Source organism: Cervus elaphus, chromosome 18 (assembly GCF_910594005.1).
Source record: "Cervus elaphus chromosome 18, mCerEla1.1, whole genome shotgun sequence".
NCBI classification, from domain to species: Eukaryota; Metazoa; Chordata; class Mammalia; order Artiodactyla; family Cervidae; genus Cervus; species Cervus elaphus.
In genome coordinates, this window is record NC_057832.1 from 88,787,721 (window position 1) to 88,809,770 (window position 22,050).

Here is a 22,050-nt window from a genome sequence, read left to right on the forward strand (position 1 = left end):
TTTTAAAAAAACCACTACAATGAGATATCACCTCACACTACTCAGAATGGCCATCATCAAAGTCTACAAACAATAATTGCTGGAGATGATGTGGAGAAAAGGGAACCCTCCTACACAGCTGGTGGGAATGTAAATTGGTACAACCATTATGGAGAACACTATGGAGGTTCCTCAAAAAATTAAAAATATAACTACCATGTGTTCCAGCAATTCCACTCCTGGGCATATACACAGAGAAAACCATAATTTGTAAAGATACATGTATCCCAATGTTCACTTCAGCACGATTTACAATAGCCAAGACGTGGAAACAACATAAATGCCCATCAACAGAGGAATGTATAAAGATGTGGTATCTATATACAGTGGAATATTACTCAGTCTTAAAAAAGAATGAAATAAAGGCAATATGTTGCAACGTGGCTGGACCTAAGGACTATCACACTAAGTGAGATAAGTCAGAGAAAGACAAGCATCATATGATATCACTCTTATGTAGAATCTAATTTTTTTTAAATAACACAAATAAATTTTTACAGAACAGAAACAGACTTACAGATATTGAAAGCAAACTTATGGTTTCCAAAGCAGAAACGTTCCCTAGCAGTAAAGAATCTGCCTGCAGTGCAGGATGCTCTGATTCAATCCCTGGGTCAGGAAGAGCCCCTGGAAAAGGAAATGGCAACCCACTCCAGTGTTCTTGCTTGGGAAATCCCAAGGACAGTGGAGCCTTGTAGGTTACCTACAGTCCATGGAATCTCAAAAGAGTTGGACACGACTTAGCATCTAAACAACAACAAACCAACAAGGGCCTACTGTATAGCACAGAGAACTCTACTCAATAGTCTATGAGAAAAGAATCTGAAATAGAATTAATATATGCATATATATAACTGAATCACTTTGCTATACATCTGAAATACAACACTGTAAATTAACTCTAATCCAAGAAAATAAAATTTTAAAAAATCAACCCCCAATTCTCACTACTTCAACTCTAGCATCTGTCTCTTAAATTAACCCCCTAATGTCCATCACTGGGCTTTCCACTGTTGAGTCCTTAAGCTTAGCACAGTGATCCACCCTTTCTTCTCTTGCCTCCTTCCAATTCACCCTTAAAACAACAATGAACACCAAAAAATGTACACTGCTTAAATTTTCCTAACATTCCTCTTGCATTAAAAGTACTTTTATAGCACATTCTTCTACTTATTTACAAATGTTAAGATCTCCTAATGGCTTTCTAGGTATCCCATGACATCTCAATAAATATCAAAATATACCTAAGTCTAGATATAGGTATGCTTTTTAAACATGAGACATATTGTAAACTGTAAACTTCCTCTCTCATTGGGAGCTGGCCACAAACCCCTCTTCCTGAGTTGTTAAAATTCACTCTAGTACACCTTGATCACTTAAGACAGCTCAAGCCAGAGTGTACCTGATAAAGAATATAAGAGAAAATTCCTTTCCCCCACTTCTGACTTCAGAAAGTTTCAGGGTCTAGAGCAACGTTATAGGTAACTTATTAACTGGAATGAGTAGTAAAGTGATGCATAACTACTGCATACTTGTTCATGTGATCATTGTTGGGGCAGGGAGAGGGGTGAGGGGGGCATAGTGCTGGTAGGAGTGGGGAGGGAGAGGGAACAAGGGAAAGAGGAAAGAATTATTATAAAACTGGTCACAGAAAATACAGTAGAAAGATAATTTTGCAAAGATCAGTCTTGGGATTTCTCTGGTGATCCAGTGGTTAAGACTTCACCCTTCCATTTCAGGGGCCACAGGTTTGATGCCTCGTTAGGGAACTAAGATACCCTATGCTGCACAGAACAACCAAATAAATAAAACAAAATATTATTTAAAAAAAAAAAAAGGTCTCTGATTGGCACATTTTTCTGAACCAACAAGATAGCTGCTTAGGGACCAATCAAAGGTGGTCTAAGAGTGATGGCATAATGCCCAGAGAGTAGAGTTTCTCTCACCAAAGTTTGGCCACTGACTTTAGTCTAACCATTCCACTTTTTTTAATAAAACAAGGGACTTGGGTCAGTTAGGCTTGATGATCTCTTTTCTCTAAAATATCTATACTGTCTGCTTACATGTACCCATAACCTGCTGGTGTTGCCATAACAGCTGGGACCTTGTATCCCAGGGCAAAGAAGTTTGCCCAAAAAATGCCCCAGAACCACTGCTGAAGGAAGGAGTTATTGTATCCCTTCTCATGCTTTCAGATTCTACATTAACATATGCTAAAAAATGAGGATCCATTGTGTCTTGTGGAGCATCTCTCCTACCTCTTATTCCCAGTGGCATTGAGAGGAGGGATATAGGTGGGGAACAGGTGGCAAGCCAAGATAGAAGATGTATCATACTACAGTGGGTTGCAAGCTCCAGGCAAAAAACACTATCTTTACCAAGTGTTATGTTCACCTCTGATGTTCCAAAGCAGTAAATACTTTAAGGAAGATCATGGTGATTCATTTTTCTAAATCATCATATTGTTTGCTAACCACCCGTCTATGGGTTCTGACATAACTGAATTATGTGTAAAAGTTAAAGGAGATATTTAAGAGTAAACTCTACTTGGTTCCATATCCATAATACACAAATGTAAACAAATGGATGCTTTGTAAAAATTTCAAATTACTGTCTAGGGAGAGATTTCTCTTTTTCAGCCCTACCAAGGCCTACCAAGCCCTACCAATTATTTCTGCAATAAAATATGCCTTCATCAAGAGATGATACTAAAGGGATTGCCCTGGCAGGCCAGTGGTTAAGACTTTGCCTTCCAATGCAGGAAATGCAAGTCCAATCCCTGATTGGGAAGCTAAGATCTCACATGCCTCATGGCTAAAAAACCAAAACATAGAACAGAAGCAACATTGTAACAAACTCAATAGACTTTAAAAATGGTCCACATTTTAAAAATCTTTAAATAAAAAGAGAATGAATCAGCCAAATGTTGTGAAGTAATTAGCCTCCAACTAATTAAAAAAAAAAAAAAAGTGGGATAAAAATGGTTCCTATCTGAAAAAAAAAATAAATAAATAAAAAGAGAGATGATACTGAGAATCATACCTCCCACAGGTAATGTTTAGTGCCATGGTTCAAATCTGTGATTTTCGTGCATGATTAAAGATCTATCACCTAGAGCCAGACATCCTGGAATGTGAATCAACTGGGCCTTAGAAAGCATCACTATGAACAAAGCTAGTGGATGTAATGGAATTCCAGTTGAGCTATTTCAAATCCTGAAAGATGATGCTATGAAAGTGCTGCACTCAATATGCCAGCAAATTTGGAAAACTCAGCAGTGGCCCAGGACTGGAAATGGTCAGTTTTCATTCCAATCCCTAAGAAAGGCAATCCCAAAGAATGCTCAAACCACTGCACAATTGCACTCATCTCATACACTAGTAAAGTAATGCTCAAAATTCTCCAAGCCAGGCTTCAGCAATATGTGAACCGTGAACTTCCAGATGTTGCAGCTGGTTTTAGAAAAGGCAGAGGAACCAGAGATTAAATTGCCAACATCTGCTGGATCATCGAAAAACCAAGAGAGTTCTGGAAAAACATCTATTTCTGCTTTATTGACTATGCCAAAGCCTTTGACTGTGTGGATCACAATAAACTGTGGGAAATTCTGAAAAAGATGGGAATACCAGATCACCTGACCTGCCTCTTGAGAAATCTGTATGCAGGTCAGGAAGCAACAGTTAGAACTGGACATGGAACAACAGACTGCCTCCAGAAAGGAAAAGGAGTAGGTCAAGGCTGTATATTGTCACCCTGCTTATTTAACTTATATGCAGAGTACATTATGAGAAATGCTGGGCTGGAAGAAGCAAAAGCTGGAATCAAGATTGCCGGGAGAAATATTAATAACCTCAGATATGCAGATGACACCACCCTTATGGCAGAAAGTGAAGAGGAACTAAAAAGCCTCTTGATGAAAGTGAAAGAGGAGAGTGAAAAAGTTGGCTTAAAGCTTAACATTCAGAAAATTAAGATCATGCATCTGGTCCCATCACTTCAAGGGAAATAGATGGGGAAACAGTGTCAGACTTTATTTTTGGGGGCTCCAAAATCACTGCAGATGGTGATTGCAACCATGAAATTAAAAGACACTTACACCTTGGAAGGAAAGTTATGACCAACCTAGATAGCATATTAAAAACCAGAGATATTACTTTGCCAACAAAGGTCCATCTAGTCAAGGCTATGGTTTTTCCAGTGGTCATGTATGGATATGAGAGTTGGACTGTGAAGAAAGCTGAGTGCCGAAAAATTGATGCTTTTGAACTATGGTGTTGGAGAAGACTCTTGAGCGTCCCTTGGACTGCAAGGAGATCCAACAAGTCTATCCTAAAGGAGATCAGTCCTGGGTGTTCATTGGAAGGACTGATGCTGAAGCTGAAACTCCAATACTTTGGCCACCTGATGCAAAGAGTTGACTCATTGGAAAATACCCTGACACTGGGAGGGATTGGGGGCAGGAGGAGAAGGGGACGACAGAGGATGAGATGGCTGGATGGCATCACCGACTCGATGGACATGGGTTTGAGTAAACTCCGGGAGTTGGTGATGGACAGTGAGGCCTGGCATGCTGCAATTCATGGGGTCGCAAAGAGTCGGACACGACTGAGCAACCAAACTGTACTGAACTGAAAGATCTATACCTTGGCATCCAACTTCCTTAGGTCAAATTCCAGCTTTGCCACTTACTGTCCATACGAACTTGTGCCACCTCTTCTGTCACCTACTTAACGAAATGGGAACAATAATAGTAACAATCTCACAGAGCTACTGCAGGGATTCAACAAGGTCTATAAGTTCCCTGGCACCCAGGAAGCACTCACTAATTGGTAGGTTATTAGTAGCGACTTTTGAAATGACTGACTAGCTCTTTTCTGGATGAAAAGTGTTATCAAACATTTTCTTGGCTATTCAATAAACTTACAAGCTTCCCACTGAAGCACGCACGCACACACACACACACACACACACACAAAATGAACACCAAACTAAATTCCCTCCTTTCTTCTCCTGCGGATTTATGATTGTGTGTGTATGTGTGTGGGGTGTGGGTAGGGTGGGTCAACACTGTTTAATCTTCATCATCTCGTTTTATTTAAAAAAACATTCACACAACATGAGGTACTGTGATACAGTGCATTTGAATCACTGTAGCGTGTAGTGTGTGTGAGCTCAGTCGTGTCCAACTCTTTGCAGCCCTCTACACTGCAGCCAGCCCGGCTCCTCTGTCCATGGGATTCTCCAGGCAAGAACACTGGAGTGGGTTGCCATGCCCTCCTCCAGGGGATCTTTCCAACCCATGGATCGAACGCATGTCTCCTGTGTCTCCTGCAATGCAGGGGAAAATTTACTGCTGAGCTATCGGGAAAGCCCAGAATCACTGTACAGCTTCTCATAAATTCTCAATATTCAGGCCCTACCAAGGTAAAGTGAATCAGAATTTCTAGGGATTGGTTCTATGTATCAGTAGATTTTTCCCCAGTTGCCCAAGGTGATTCTAAAAGGCAGCCACAGTTAAGAACTGGTGTAGGAAAAAACAGTGAACCCTTAAAAAGAATATCTGGGTCCAAACCTCCCTTCTAAGCACAGCAATATGGCTATAAATAAGACCTATAACCTCTTTGAGCAGTTTTCACTTCCATAAAATGGGAATGATGACTTGGACCTACTTCTCAGAGCTGTGGGTTTCAAATGAAAGTATTAATTTCAGACAGTTCCTCTGCAGTTTGTTCTTAAAAGTCTGCTTTGAACTTCACTTGAGGGAGTCAGCCACTTTTAAGGCTATAAATGAAGCATGATCATTTCCTTTCCAGGTTACTTGTCCCAGCATCTGAGAGAAGACCAGAGAAGGAGGAAACATATACCCACCCAACTAGGAGCTCCCTATGATCAGTTCAGAGAGTACCTTGACTGTTCTTGTCACAGTCAGCCTACACTTCCATCTCTTACACAGATACAATTTCCTTACTTCACTTCTCATCCTAGTATATGTGAAATGATGTGATTAAAATGAATGAGAGACATATCCTAAAAAAGAAACATAAAACATAACTGTTAACTACTAAATATTTAAATAGCATATATTTTGTCTACTTTACCCAAACCCTAAACTAGTTGATTTCAGGCACTATGTCTGGTTAATTTTGATTCCGCCCTCCTCCTGACTGTATTATTTAACCTACAAATCACGATTGAAGAATTGGTCTGGCAATATGAAATATAGAAAACAGGAATTTAACTGACATTAATTACCATGAATTTCTTCTGGTCTCCTTTTCACTAATCTAGGTATACTAACTGAGTCAGGCATTGGAAGCATAGATCTCTGTCAATTAGCTTAATAAATAGCACTGAGGCCCATGAAAGAAAATAAGTTATGCATTTTATTCAGCTTGGAACAAACAAGAGATTTTTTAGGTTATATCTGAATGAGAACAGTTTCTTTATGTTATTATCTCCTATGCTTTCTTCTTTGTCACTAAAATATATGTGATAAATATCTATTCTTGTGGCATAAGCTATCCTTCACTTTTAACATTACACCTCACCTTCTTTTAGGAGTCACTATTTAAAGTTTTTTTGATAAAGCAAAACCCCTTTTGGAAGATTCTAGAATTTTTTATGTTAAGAGAAATGAAACATCTCTGCTAGCTAGTCTCATTACAGAGAGGAAGTTATATTTGAAAAGCCAGGTGCTCATCAAGAGATAACTGGTTACTTATTGTGGTGATCATGTCACAATATGTACAAATATTGAATCCTTATGTTACACCCTGAAAGTAGTGTGAAATGTCAATTATAGATCAATATTTTTTAAAAAGACAACAGATTAAAATTAGGAGGTTGAGATTAAAATACACACATTGCTATACATAAAATAGATAATCAACAAGGACTTACTGTATAGCACAGGGAACTACATTCAATATCTTGTAATAACGTATAATGGAAGAGAATGTAAAAAAGAGTATGTATACACACACACACATACATATATAAACATATGAATCACTTTGCTGTGAACCTGAAATTAACACAACACTGTAAATCAACTATATTTCAATAAATTTTTTTAATTTAAAGAAGAGAAAACTGTTAAATAGTGTACTCATAAAATGCAATACTATAGAGAACAGTGTAGATCTCCTGGTAGCAACATGGCATGTTAAAATACAATATTAAAATTTAAAAGTAATTTGCAAAACTCCGTACAGTATGGATCTACTTAGCTTGTATAAAGATTTTCTACTTATACATGAAGAGAAAACTTCTGGAAGAAGATATAAGAAATTACTGATGATGATTATTTCTGAGGAGTTAAATGATGGGGTACTTTATGTTTCACTCTATACTTGCCTGTGCTGAAATTATTTGTCATAAGCATGCATTGACTTTTATAATTTGTTCAATAAAATTTTTTGAAAAGACTTGTAGGCTTCCATTATATAACTTGCCTCAATAATATGCATATAAGAATTGTGTTCATGGAATTCAGGTTTCTTTTGAGAATAAGCCACCTGTTTTGCTTGCTCAGTCCTGCAATAAAACTTTCCCTGGTCCCCCAAAAAAGAATATCTCTGCAGGTGTTACTCAGATGCTTCACTCTCTGCCTGAACTAGTTGCTTAATTTCTATATGATGAATCATGGCAGAAAGACAGAAAACAATCCCAGTTGATATATTTTAGTATTTGTAGAAAGCTGATATAAAATAGAACTACACTGCCCAACAAAGAACCCCTGTTTGGGGAAGGAAATAACCACAATAATCATCCTTCTGCAGCATACTGATCAACTATGTATTCAGATTTCTAAGATGATCTTAATCTCTAGAAGTTGCAAAATATTTATCCATTGTCTTGAACAATTTAGTTGAGAGGAGGAATATTTTAAGTAAACATGATGGTCCATAATTTTTTCATGTATTAAAACTGAAAACATAGAGTTAACATATTTTTAGATTTGTTATTTAGTTGCTAAATTGTACCCAACTCTTTTCTAATCCTATGAACTGTAGCCCACCAGGTTCCTCAGTCCATGGGATTTCCCAGGCAATACTAGACTGAGTTGCCATTTCCTTCTCCAGGGAATCTTCCTGACCTGGGGATCAAACCTGCATCTCCTGCATTGGCAGGCAGATTCTTTACGACTGAGCCACCTGGAAAGCCCAGTTTTAGATTATTAGAGGTTAAATCATCATTAGTCATCAACATTGACTAAGAGGTGTGTGTATGTGTTTTCAATAATTAGATTACCTCATTGTCAGTTTTATTCTAAATCCCCTAGTCTCTGGAAATACATACATAGTTTTGTTTTAGGGTTCCCTAGTGGTTCAGTTCATAAAGAAGCCACATGCAATGCAGAAGACCGCCTGCAATGCAGGGTTTGATCCCTGGAGTGGGAAGATCCCTTGGAGAAGGAAATGGCAACCCACTCCAGTATTCTTGCCTGAGAAGTCCCATGGACAGAGGAGCCTGGTGGGCTACAGTCTATGAGGTCACAAGAGTTGGACACAACTTACTAACTAAACCACCACCACCACCACCACCAAATGTTTACAAATGGAAAAAGTTTTCTAAAAAGAAACTTTATTTCCTGAACTAAATATTAACCTTTTGCCAGGAACAAAGTATGACTGTCTTAGATGAGCCATAATGTTATTCAATGTTCCCAGCAACCTTTTGACTGTTACTACAAACACCTTTTATATTAGCAACATTAGAAATACACTAAGAAATGCACCTAAGAATGTGTAAAAACTCCCTCTGTTAAAGAAAGACTTGAAGCAGAGAAAATTAATACAGCAGTGATCTACTTTTCAGATCCTTGAACACCATCTGCTAATATGAGTAGTGAGAAATTTTCAAACGGAGGGTTCTTATATCATAGCCAAATTTCCACAAAATATCTTATTTTCCCAAATTCTGACCTGGGGCATTTCATCCCACAATCATCACTTCTGCCTCCCATTCAACCAGCATCTTGTCAAATCTGGCTGCAAGATTAAGTTTCCTGATTCAGAATTCAATATCGGAACCCTAAGGATATAGGATCCAAGCTGGAACATTCTGTTTTTAAAAAAAAAAAAAAAAATGGATAAAATTGTTTCAACCCAGAGACCACAGTTTGCCCTGACCATCACGATGAATCATCAGGGCTGACACAGAGTGAAATGAGCCTGATGTTCTTGGCTTTATTCGTGCACACTAAGCAGCATTTTACATTTGTCCCAACTCTCAACCTTTTCTCCAAAAGGTTGAAAGAGCCTTGTTTTCAAGTGTTATGTAAGGTTTATAGAATTAACTATGTCTGTCTGAAGCAAGTTTGCCCCGCCACAGCCTGATAGTAGGTGCCTGGCTCCATGCTCGCCCATGCTGCTCTTCAATTTTGGAGGAATATAATGGAAGACCTAAGAAATATCTACCTTTCTTGACACATATCTTCAATATCCATTAGGGCTTCTGGTACCCATGCCTCTGCTTTGGTACAATATTTGCCTCTCACTCTTAACAGTGAAGTCTTTCATTAAAAAAAAAAAATCTATGTATAAATTCTGCACTGAAAACAAAGTTTTCTCTAAAGATGCAGTTTGTTCTTTTAAAGACAAGTCTACCGGAATTCTTTTGATCAAGGCTAAAAGCACCAAGTAATAGATATTTCATTTTTTTTTAAGTATATATGTTTAAGTTTTTAGGTTCTAGAAATAGATGTTTTTTTCTTAAAATAGCTTCTGATTAATCATGAAAAGTCAAAGTTGTAAAATATGCAGTCAACATCATATTAACCACCAGAAACGTGTATATTATTAATAAGGTTGCTATTTCACAGCACCCAGGCAGTCATAAAAAAATCTTGTAAAAAGCTCCAGAAAAAAGTGTTTCTTAATTTTAAAATTATTTTTCCAGCACTGTGAAGCTAATTTTTTTCCTTTTGGCTTTGTTTAAAATGTTACAGGTCTTGTTCCAAAATACTGCTTTACTATGTATTTACGTGATCTGCTATTGCTAGATGAAATGAAAGAAGCTCATGAAATACCTCACCAAAAAATTAAGTACAGGAGCAAGTGTGTTGGTGAGTTTTCTGCTAGCGTTTTGCTTTGTTTTGCTTCAGGTCTTGTCTCTCTTTCCAGTGCCCTTTGCTGCCTGGGCAGCCCACAAGGATTCACTTTTCACTTATTACTCATCTGACTGACTCTGGGTTACAGTGGAAAAGAGAAGAAAAGCTGATGGAAAAATGACACTGAAGAAAGAGAGCAAAATAACAGAGCAATGCATTTAAGTAACTATGTCCTTTTCATTCAAGGTGTCCAGACATTGATTTGCATCTCTGACCTTTAGGAGACTGGAGCTAGAAATTGTAGGAGTATCTCTTCCCACTGGAATAATCCACCCCTTGCAGGTGTACTGAAATTAGGTGAAATTTAGAATATTCTGTTGATCCTCAGTTTTCTTTCTTATTCTCTGGTTAAAAAAAAAAATGCTGCCAAGGGAATAAGATTACAATTCATCTAGAATCAGTACCAAGTATCAACAGCTAACCTCTCTCTTTGGAAGAAAGAGTCCTTCATATCATGGGGGTTTTAAAGCTAGTGATGAGACAAAAAACTATTTTCCAAAACCAGCCATCTTGAAAAAGAAAGTGCTTTTAAAAATTTAGGGAGTTGTCTTTAATATAAGTAATCACAGATGTTTTCAATCATTTTTCTACTACTTACATATAATGGTTTTATATTTAAAAGAAGTGGAAACCTTGAAATAACAATAATATGGCCATTTACAGATGTGCTAAAGAAAATAATACAAGCATAGGGCAACCCATGAAAGAATTTATCAAATAATAGTCAATTTCCACCATAATTGGCTCACATTGTATAACTAGGAAGAACAAGAAAGTAACAGCTAGAAAGGAAAATGAATCTTACCAAAATGTAATGACAATTTCTCACAACCTCTTCTATAAATTTGATTACAATTTTGGACCAGCTCAAGATATGATGGATCAACAGAATAAATGACATGTGATCCCAGAACCAAGCTTCACCTGGTAATTTACTTTATTAGAAACACACTTCACTTACCAAAAAAAAAGAAAAGAAAAGAAGGAAGGGAGTGAAGAAGAATATAAAAGCATGCTTGAAAATATCTTTAGAGCAACTATTATTTCCCAAGTAAAACTTTGGTTACAAAACACAAATTTATTTAAAAGTTTTATAAGTTGGATTTTCTTTCAGTGTTCAAATTCAGATCATTTCTCACCTTTTTGCACACTGTTTCTTCAGGTCTGATCCTTTCACATTTGCATTTTATTTCCCAACTTAATTTTCTACTCAATCAAGCATTTAAAAAAGTAAGAGTTTATATGAAACCATAATGCAACTGAAAAGTGGAGTTTTTCAATATTTATGAACATGTTAGTTAAACTGTAATTTTAATAAACAATGAAGTTGAAAAGAGAAAGATGCTTCAAACTGTTGGACTAAATGCAGTTTACCTAGCAAAAATGGTCAAGGAAAGAATACCTTCTTTCAATGACCTACAGAACAAGTACTATAGATTTTATACACAGGAAATATATTGCATTCAAATTTTCTTTCATAAGCATTCATATTTGACATGTTTCAACAACCTCTCTACATATTCTCGAGATATGAATCCAAAAGCTTTCAATTCTTAAGCACTAAAATAAATAAATAATACCTGAATAGTATAGAGAAAGTTTCACTAAATCTTAAAAATAGAAAAGAAAACTTAGTTTCAAAACCAGATTTCATGTGTTTCTTGTTCAGTATTATTGTTAACATTATTGTATAGTATTATTACTATACTGACAAGTTTTAGTTTAAGGGACAAAATTGGCTTTGCAATTTAAACTACTGCTCAAGCAACACAGTGAACTTCAATTTTAAAATATTTTAAAGTAAACAAAAATTGAGTTCATCTGGTAGAATATAAAAAGCTAACATCAACTTTTGTCTAAGTGGAATATCACATGAAGCATTTAAGGCTAGTTAGAAATACACAGTACAAATTCAGTTTTGTTGAGCTCCCCACTTATAAAAAGCATACCAGCACCACTCTGTATTCAGAAAGAAGAATCTTTAATTAGTTTGCATTTTTTCTAATAGACTACTTTCCTGGAGGAGGAAATGACAACCCCCTTCAGTCTTCTTGCCGGGAGAATCCCATGGACAGAGGAGCCCGGCAGGCTACAGGCCACAGGGCTGCAAAGAGTTGACAGAACTGAAGCAGCTTAGTGATAGACTATTTACCTATAAGTACTCTGAAAAAAGTATCCTTAATTAAATCCAAATGATAATAATTACATATCTTCAAAATATGTCAATTTGTTAAAGTGAATATATCAGTTTCCCAAAAAATAGGCATTCATACCTACAAAAAATGACTTCTTAAATGTATATGAGAGTTATGCGTGGCACTCATAAGACAGGGTTAAGTTAGCCTCAAAGTTTAATTTTTATAGAAGGGGCATGGAAAGCAGTCTCCACGGCTAAGAACAATCTGCATTCATGTTATTTACAGGGTCCTCTCTCCCTAGGCCACCTCCAATTCACATCAGCTTGAGTATGTTCCAGGTAAGCATACGGTTCTTTTAAGCATCATTAAAATACTTCTGGAAACAAGGGAGGGTATAAACAAACCCACTACAAAATTGTTTTGATACGACAACATCAAAATATTTGTATGTCTGGAAACTTCATAAGAAAAAAACACATGCTGAAATACCGTTAGGCCAGAAGTACCCAGATGGCCACACTCACTCCCCGTCTGAGCTCTTAGTACACTCACTGACCGCGGTCTCAGACAACGGCATTCACTTTCTAACGTGCCACTTCCAAACACTATAAATCATCCAAATCTACCTTGGGGAGAAAAAGACCCATTTTACTGGTAAGGAAAACCGCAAAAGCTTTCAATATGCTGTTAAATATGGTTTTTCCACTCTTCTCTGCGTACTTCAGCCATGTCCACTGGGAGGACACACAGGAGCCCCTTCATCCTGCTGTCTCTGCCATTCCCAGCAAACTCTTAGATCTGCCTGATACATATTTTTATCTAATTTGCCTCATCTGTTGTTTTTATTAACAACTAATTTAATAGCCTCAGTCCTGTAATATTTGCAGAAGTCAGTCTATAGAAACACAGCCAAGCCTGGATCTTCAGGCCTACACATCAAGATGGCAGGCTAGCCAAGGGTCCTCTGGGGAGAGCAGTGCCAGAAGAGGATTAGACACCATGACCCATCTGCATAAGATGAGAAAAAAAAGAAAGAAGAAAAACCAAGAGGTCTGTAATACTGATAAACTAATCTGTCACTCACAAGCTCAGGTCTGCAAAAAAGATGCAGTAAACACTGAATGGCCATGAGGTGGAAATGTGTCTTCATTTTTAAATGCTATTCAAACTCATGGTTCAGAACCTGCTTAACTGTTTAGTCTAAATTGATTTGAAAATCATCTAAAGGTAAAATCCATCCTATGCTTCCAAGGTTTAATAAGCTTGCTAGAGATAACTATCAAAAATCCCGCTTGATTTCCCAAAAACTGTATGAATGAACCAAGTTTCTTGATCTCAAGATACTAGGCAGAGAGTTTGTTCTTAGGTACTAGACTGCTTAATTGCTGGCTTGGGGATGTAAGGCCCTGGAGGGAAGGCACGTAGGAACAATATCTCTTCCATGTAGCCCTTGGCACTCCCCAGAGCTGGATCTTGACCAGCAACACAGAGAAGTCTCCTCATCCCCTCCAGTGGAAGCATTTAGATATGTGATCCCAGAGACGAATGAAAAAACCTGAAGAACTGTTTCATGGGAATCTTTCTGAAAGGAAAATATCATTGAAAACGAGTGATTTGCTTCTCCAACTCAAAGCCATGTAGGAACAGAACTCAGACCAGAAGGAAAAATAAAAGGACAAAAAGAATTCTTATTTCAGTATGTATTTGAGAAGGAACACTCACAAACATTTGTATCATCAACTGAGACTGATTCACACCTGGTGAGTAGGGAAAAGATGATATTGAAATCAAAAGCAGAAAAATAACCCATCTCTTTCTGATTCTGAGTGACTGAAAAGCAAGGAAAATTGTTTTCACATTCTTGTCCTTAATGTTAGAAGTAGTGGTTTGAGTCAGTAGTATTATCTGTGCTACAACAATTAAAAGGAAATAATTTCAAATCTGGATATCATCTTTCTTTTTATAGCTATAGATATGGGTTCAATTAGGTTTTCTGACTTTTGTGATATGCATATGGGGCAGGATGCTATCTTTCTTTTCTTTTGAATATTACTGTTTCAGTTTCCAAAAATAGTGTTTCAGTTTCTGAACTAAAAATGCAGAAAACCATTTCTAGTACAGAAAATTTTACAACGTTCAGAATAATTGCTTTTATAATTTACTAGTCTGACATAAGTATCTGAGTTTTTATAAAATAATTTATGAGAAATGAAATCCTCAGAAAAAAATTGGCTACTTTGATGCAACTGTTTAGTAGGTATCCATAACAAATAATTAACATATATAGTTTTTGGACACACGTAACAGCCTTTAAAAATCATTTGAGGTACACACACAAAATCCAGAGTGCTGTAGTAATAACAACCAATATGAAATCCTGACAAATTAGAAGTTTAAGTCTGCTATTTGTAAAGTATATGCCATTTCCTATTTTTCAGTATGTTCTTGAACCTTTTAAAAATATACACATCAACAATTAATTCTGATAAACAATATCGAATAACAAATTAGAAGTATCTCTTCTGTTTGTTTTAACAAAGCTTTCTTTTCCCAACTAAGGGAAATATATACAAAAGGAAATGTTTCATATTTGGTACTGAAACACAGTAATTTTGCACAGTATTAAGACCATACTATGATCTACAGAAGTGAGAACATGCTTGCCAACCAACAAAAGTTTTATTTAGCAAGACAAGACAGTTATCAGAGCTTAAGTTTTATTTCTACATGAAATGGTTATCTATTTTAACAAGTACGTATTTATTTCCACATGGCACCATTACTTTAGCTATATTTCACATACCTGCTTGCTCATCAGTGAACACTGAAATGGGTATTAACAGTATATAAAATCAGTCTTTACATATTTTTTTCTGACAAATATATGCCCAGAGACTTCGCTCTATTTATGTCTGTATAACAAAAACCAACTGGAAAGTTTTAAAAAATACTGTTCTGTTCAAGCAGTTATCTACCGCTTTTAAAATAGTGTGAACCTGTGGAAACATGGCATTATATGTCTGACATTTTCCTTGTAAAATGCATTATGAAGCATGCTGGTATTAATAAACCATGTGCTTTCAGACCTCTAAAGGGCTTTGCTATAATTCTGTTGAAAACACAGTAAGATGGTATATTTCCTTCCATGCTATTAACATACAGCAAACAAATTTTAGGTCATCACCTCACCAGCCTGTCTTGATTGGAAAGTGTGCAAAAATTAAAAAAGGAAAAAAGAAAAAACTTTCAGGAGTTCATAAATATTCGTAACCATATTCTGATTTATGAGTTAACAGCTCCTAAGTAAGCAGAGACAAAACTCGGAAAAATTTTGGTCAAAAATACATTACAAAAAAACCCAGAAAGCAACCACATATATTCTCTTTTTCCTCACCCCACCCCCATCACAGTCAGAAAAATCACCCTTCTTTTGCAGCTGGGCACTCTCATCCCTCTCGTCCCTCCCGTTATTGGAAGGCAAATGAAAATACAATGACCCTTTCCTCTTCTGATTTACCTCAGGACACAAACATTTACACACAAACAGAAACTACCGATCTCACAGAAAACACCAGAACAGAAAACAGCAAGACTCACTGACCCATTTGGAAGACAAAGACGACAGAACGGGAAAGCTCTAAAAATCAGCTTGTGAGGCCTCTGAGAGATATTCTTCTGGCATTTCATCACAGCAGCCCCAGACCAGTTCACCTCCCTGGATACAGGGAGGAGGCACTAAATAGAGCTGTTTATTAAAGCTGTTGTGTGGATTGCATTAGGAGGCGCGGGCAGACCACCTGGACCTTTCAGACTGTGGCAGTGTTTAATTTGCAGCTTGCCCCTCTGCAGCGGCCAAGACCACTACATACATCTCCCAGGCTCGATCACACACTATCTGGGTTGGGAGTAAAGGCACGTGCATTTATGTATTTATATTTTCCATACAGCAAGGGAGATAGAGCAAGAAAGAGCGACAGAAGACAGTCCAAATCAAAATATTTAACAGAAAATTGTTAGCTACTACCGAGAAAACATACTACTTTATTCTCTTCTCACACTTTCTTTCAGAGATCACTATCTCTCAACAGAAAATAAATTCTAAAATATACATTGTTTTAAACATTCAGGCCAAATGATAAATTCAATTTGTTCTCTGGCTTTTTTTTTTTTTTTTTGGTGGTTGTATTAGTTTGGGTTTGTAAGCATCACATTGAAGTTTGAAGCTGAGCTCTCCTGGCTAGATTTTAATGGGTGCCTTTTCCCTTTCGCACTTTCAGCGCTACGCTGGCAGGTAGCTGAAGATACAGATAGAAAGATGGTACTGTAAATATGAATTATGTGAATCATATGGTGAGATCCTTGTGGAAAAAAGGGGAGTTGAGAAATGGCTGACTCCATACCTGACCAATTACAGCTTGCATGGTCCCCGTGTCCTGCTGGGCTGAGAGATCGCAATCCATCATATGTTGTCTTTGAAAAGGAGAATGGGGGTTTCTGGCATGCATCTGTCAATCAACTTCTGCACTCACAACCATCACCAAAAGCAGGGGGGGGGGGAGTCAAGCTGCTCCACCAAACAGGATGAAACTGTCATGTGACCTCCGGCAGACACACTCACACATTCACTACCTCCATAGAGCGTAAGAATTTTCTGTAGATATGAAATGACATTGACAAATATCCAATACCAAGTAAATAAAGTGAGACAAACAGCTATTCACCAAACACAAAACATTGGCTGTAATCTTCTACTAAAGGTTTAACAAACCTAAGAGGATTTTTTTTTTAATGCTCTGGAAACCTATGTTTAAAACAAAAACAAAATTAACTATTTCATGTGCTAATTGAGACTTTGATATCTATGCTACCATATGATTTTTTTTCAATAATTCATTACCCTATATCTCTTAACATCTCTAATGATTTTATCTTCAGAGTCTCAAAATGGTCTTTTGATACTATTCAGTAATCTCTACAGTTTTATATAATGTCACCTTTATGGAAAAGTGTGGGTTGTTAACCATTAAATAACACAGATGCCTTGCTATTTGTTGATTAGAAATGCATATACACCATCACCAGTGTAAACTGTGATGACCATGCATATAAAGTATCCAAAGTGTGTAGATAGTAGCTGTTCATCCTTAAAAGGTTAGGAAATTATTTACTTGCAACTCATCTAAACTGATAAAACATACAATGTAGTGAGAAATATTTCAACTTATTTTCATTTAATTTAAGCCATTTGATTCCACACACCCTAGGATAAGATTATTGATGTATTATGAGACAGCTATTTTAAGAGCAACCTAGAAGTTATTTAACCCTTTCAGGATTAAGATCAGAACCTGATTTTCAAGACAATCTGACAGATACTGCAAAACTGATCTTTGAAAATCCAAAACCATAAATGGTATCCATTGATTTGGTGGCTTTGTGGAGTTAACGTTTGCATTTGGCCACTTTCTAAACTTAAGTTCATTAGTTGGTGTACTCTAACTTTTCAAAACAAATTTACAGGAATACTTTGTATTATTAAAATAGGTATATTTTTTCAAGGTTCAAATCTAACGTTAAGCTTGAAAGGTAGAAGAGTCTTGAGAAATATTTAACAACAGAATACATATTATTATGTATATTATAGCATTGTAATTGTATCATTGCTTGAAAATTAAATAAAATGAACTTCAAGTAAGAAGAGAGAAAAAACCAACTTGCAAGATATTTAAAGAAAGCTTTAGGAGTAAAGAACTAAGGATTGAAATCTCATGGACTTCTAATTAAGAGTTGCCCCACAAAATAAAGATTTACATACACACACACACACACACACACACCCTTAAATGTGCATCCCCAAAGGAAAAAGAAACTGCACCCACTGGGTAGCCCTTCTAGGAACTGACGACAAGGAAGGTCCTCCTAGACAAGATTAAAATGCACAGAGCGCGCTTGACACCCTTCTCTGCCCGCGGAGACACGGACACACCCGGGTATTTGTGCAGCCACCCCAGATCCGACGCCGCTCGCGCGCGGGTCGCCACCTCCGGCCGCGCAGGGAAAGCGGGGACAGCGCCCCCCACCCCCGCACCCGGAAATCAGGGCCGGGGGCGCCGTGAGACCCGCGAGGGCTGCGCCAAACTTGCCCAAAGCCTGCGGGCTCGCAGAAGCTAGGTGGGGTGCGGCCGCTCCGGGCGTCGCCTTCCTGGGACAGGAGGACACAGACACGCCGACAGGCAAACAGGGAGCGCGGCGGCACCGGGAAAGTTGCGGAGAACCGGCTGAGCCAAGTGGGGGATGGGCCGCCGCCCCCACCTCTGCCGCGCAGCCGGGGTCCTCTCGTTGCCACCTCCAGGCAGGCTCAACCTTCCCCTGGGATGGAAACTTCCTGGACAGTTTGGCTGGGTTTGGGGTGGGGGACAGGCTACTGAGGCCAAAGACCCCCTGTGAAGCTCCAAGTTGGCGCAGAGACAATTGTTTGCTTAACGCTCCGGTTATTTAGGGACCTTCTGACCTGTGTTAATTACCGTAATTCCTCTCCGTTGCGGAGGGAGCTCTGAGCCAGGCAGACACTTGACATTGTGTTCACTAAGGCCTTAATAACTCAGTGAGGCAGGGACAGTCATTCCCATTTTAACAGATGAGCACAAAAAGACACAGCTCCTCAAGATTAACAGGGACATGATTTACACCTGCGCCGAATCCAAAGAAGGAGCTTTTCACATGAAACCAGAGAGTGGGTACAGTACAGGCTCATTCAACAAATATTTATGGAACCTGTGCTGTGTGCCACGTGCTGTTTAGTGCTGGAGATATGGCAAAACGTAGTTCCTCAGGGGTCTCATATCTAGTGTTAGTATAGAAACTTGTCAAATAATCACAGGAATTTTAAATTATTCTGAGAGTGATGGAAGAGGGCAAAACCGTACTAGCAAAACCTGTATCAAAAAGATTGACCTAGTCGTGGGTGTGTAGGTTGAGCAAAGGGGAATTAAGCAATTAACTTGAAATAAACTAAAGTTGAAAAAAATCTCAGAGAAAGGGAGAAAGGGCATGATGAAACATTCTCTGCAGAAGAAATGTGCAAAAGGTGATGGAGGATTGTGGCTTATTGGAGGAGCTTTAAGCAGGCTTTCTACCTTGATTGGATCGCAGACTGGAAGAGAAAGGAAGACTGCAAGCGAAGAACAGAAGCACTTAGGGTCTCAGGTATTGAAGATTCTTTACCTGAGCCAGGAGCACTGTGAAGGCACTGAGAATATTTTAGCACTGTCTCACACTTTAATTTTGAAAGATGTCTCTGGCAATAGTGTGGAAAGTTAGAGCTGGGGCTAGGATAATAAAAGTGGATTTGGTGAGACTAGTTAGTTATAGGGCGGTGGTGCTGGTGTTGCAGGGAACTACATGATTTCAAGATGAGAGGTAAAATTCACAGAACTGGATGACTGACTGATGGTGGAACTTGAAGGAACAAGAGATGTCTTATTGCACAAAATGTACACTGGGTGATGCCATTTGCTGAGCTAGGGAATCAGAAGGAAAAGCAGATTGGAGAAGGACGGTAAGGATTATACTTCTAGTTTTAAGTTTTTGGTTTTTTTGTTTTGTTTTGTTTTTTCTGGCTGTGCCATGAAGCATGTGGGTCTTAGTTCCTGGAGCAGGGATTGAACCTGTGCCCCCTGCATTGGGGGCGTGGAGTCCTAACCATTTGACCACAAGGGAAGTTCCCTGGATCATAATTTTAGTTTGAGATTTATTTTCACTACAGTCTTCAGGTTAAGAATGATTATCCCCCTTTTTCTGATGAAAAGTCTAGGGAGTTGAGAGATGAAGCTACTTGACCATGGTCAGGCAGCAGAAGGGAAGGTTCCTCTGGGGAAAATCCAGGTTCTTGACACCTGCATTAGACTGCTTTGGAATGAATTGGTGGGTCTGGGTTGCCCAGCAGATTAAAATTGTCCTACCAGGAAACCAAGGTAAAATTGATAACTAGAACTGTTCTTAGGAGTCCCCACAATGACTAGTCTCCAGATGACATGAAAGGCATCTTTGGTGTAAAAGATTGGTTGAGATGCTAGACCTTGCCCAGATAAAAACCAGAGGACGGAGCTTCAGGCCTAGCATGGCAAGAAAAGAAGAATGTAAAAATAAAAAGTTAGTTTTGAGTTATTCAATTAAAAGCTTCTGTTAATGTTTAGTCACTAAGTCCTGTCCAACTCTTTTTCGACCCCATGGACTGTAGTTCACCAGGCTCCTCTGTACATGGGATATCCCAAGCAAAAATACTGGAGTGGGTTTTCATTTCCTTCTCCAAGGATCCTCCTGACCCAGGAATCAAACCTGTGTCCCCTGCATTGCAGGCAGATTCTTTGCTGCTGAGCCACCTGGGAAGCCCCAACAGCTTCTATTTAGCATCAACAGTAAGATCTCCTGGTAGGTCCTTGAAAAGGTCAGTTTTCATTCCAATCCCAAAGAAAGGCAATGCCAAGAATGTTCAAATTACTACACAATTGCAGTCGTCTCACACACTAACAAAGTAATGCTCAAAATTCTCCAAGCCAGGCTTCAACAGTATGTGAACCAAGAACTTCCAGATATTCAAGCTGGATTTAGAAAAGGTGGAGGAACCAGAGATCAAATTGTCAACATCCACTGGATCATAGAAAAAGCAAGATAATTCCAGAAAACATCCACTTTGGCTTCATTGACTACGCTAAAGCCTTTGACTGTGTGGATCACAACAAACTGGAAAATTCTTAAAGAGATGAGAGTACCAGACCAGCTTACCTGTCTCCTGAGAAATCTGTATGCAGGTCAAGAGGTAACAGAACGAGACATGGAACAACAGACTGGTTCTAAATTGGGAAATGAGTACATCAAGGCTGTATATTGTCACCCTGCTTATTTTAACTTACATGCAGAGTACGAAATGCCAGCCTGGAGGAAGCACAAGCTAGAATCAAGATTGCTGGGAGAAATATCAATAACCTCAGAGAGGGCTTCCCTCATAGCTCAGTAGGTAAAGAATCTACTTGGAATGTAGGAGATCTGGGTTTGATTCTTGGGTTGGGAAGATCCCCTGGAGAAGGAAATGGCAACCCACTCCAGTATTCTTGCCTGGAGAACCCCATAGACAGGAGGGCCTGGCAGGCTACAGTCCATGGGGTTGCAATAGTCGGACACGACTTAGCGACTAAACCACCACCAGCACCACATGCAGATGACACCACCCTTATGGCAGAAAGCAAAGAGAAACTGGGGAAACTCTTGATGAAAGTGAAAAGAGGAGAGTGAAAAAGCTAGCTTAAAACTCAACATTCAAAAACTAAAATCATGGCATCCAGTCCCATCACTTCATGGAAAATAGATGGGGAAACAATGGAAACAGTGACAGACTTTGTTTTTTGGGCTCCAAAATCATCACAAATGGTGACTGCAGCCATGAAATTAAAAGATGCTTGCTCCTTGGAAGAAAAGCTATGACCAACCTAGACAACATGTTAAAAAGCACAGACATTACTTTGCCAACAAAAGACCAACTAGTCATAGCTATGGTTTTTCCAGTAGCCATGTATGGATGTCAGAGTTGGACTATAAAGAAAGCTGAGCACTGAAGAATTGATGCTTTTGAACTGTGGTGTTGGAGAAGACTCTAGAGAGTTCCTTGGACTGCAATGAGATCAAACCAGTCAATCTTAAAGGAAATCAGTCCTGAATATTCATTGGAAGGACTGATGCTGAAGCTCCAATACTTTGGCCACC

General features: G+C 38.4%; 1 protein-coding gene across 3 annotated transcripts in view; it reads right to left on the reverse strand.

Moving 5' to 3' along the window:
* Positions 1 to 18,481, reverse strand: part of POU6F2 (POU class 6 homeobox 2) — a 487,855-nt gene extending 469,374 nt beyond the window's left edge. For 2 of the 3 annotated variants that reach the window (XM_043873489.1, XM_043873488.1), the window contains exon 1: positions 18,171 to 18,281. The gene's annotated coding sequence lies outside the window, so the exon portion shown is untranslated. Of the gene's footprint in view, positions 1 to 18,170 lie in introns of all 3 variants that reach the window. The other variant, XM_043873490.1, reaches the window with a different exon arrangement.
* Positions 18,482 to 22,050: the final 3,569 nt, after the last annotated feature.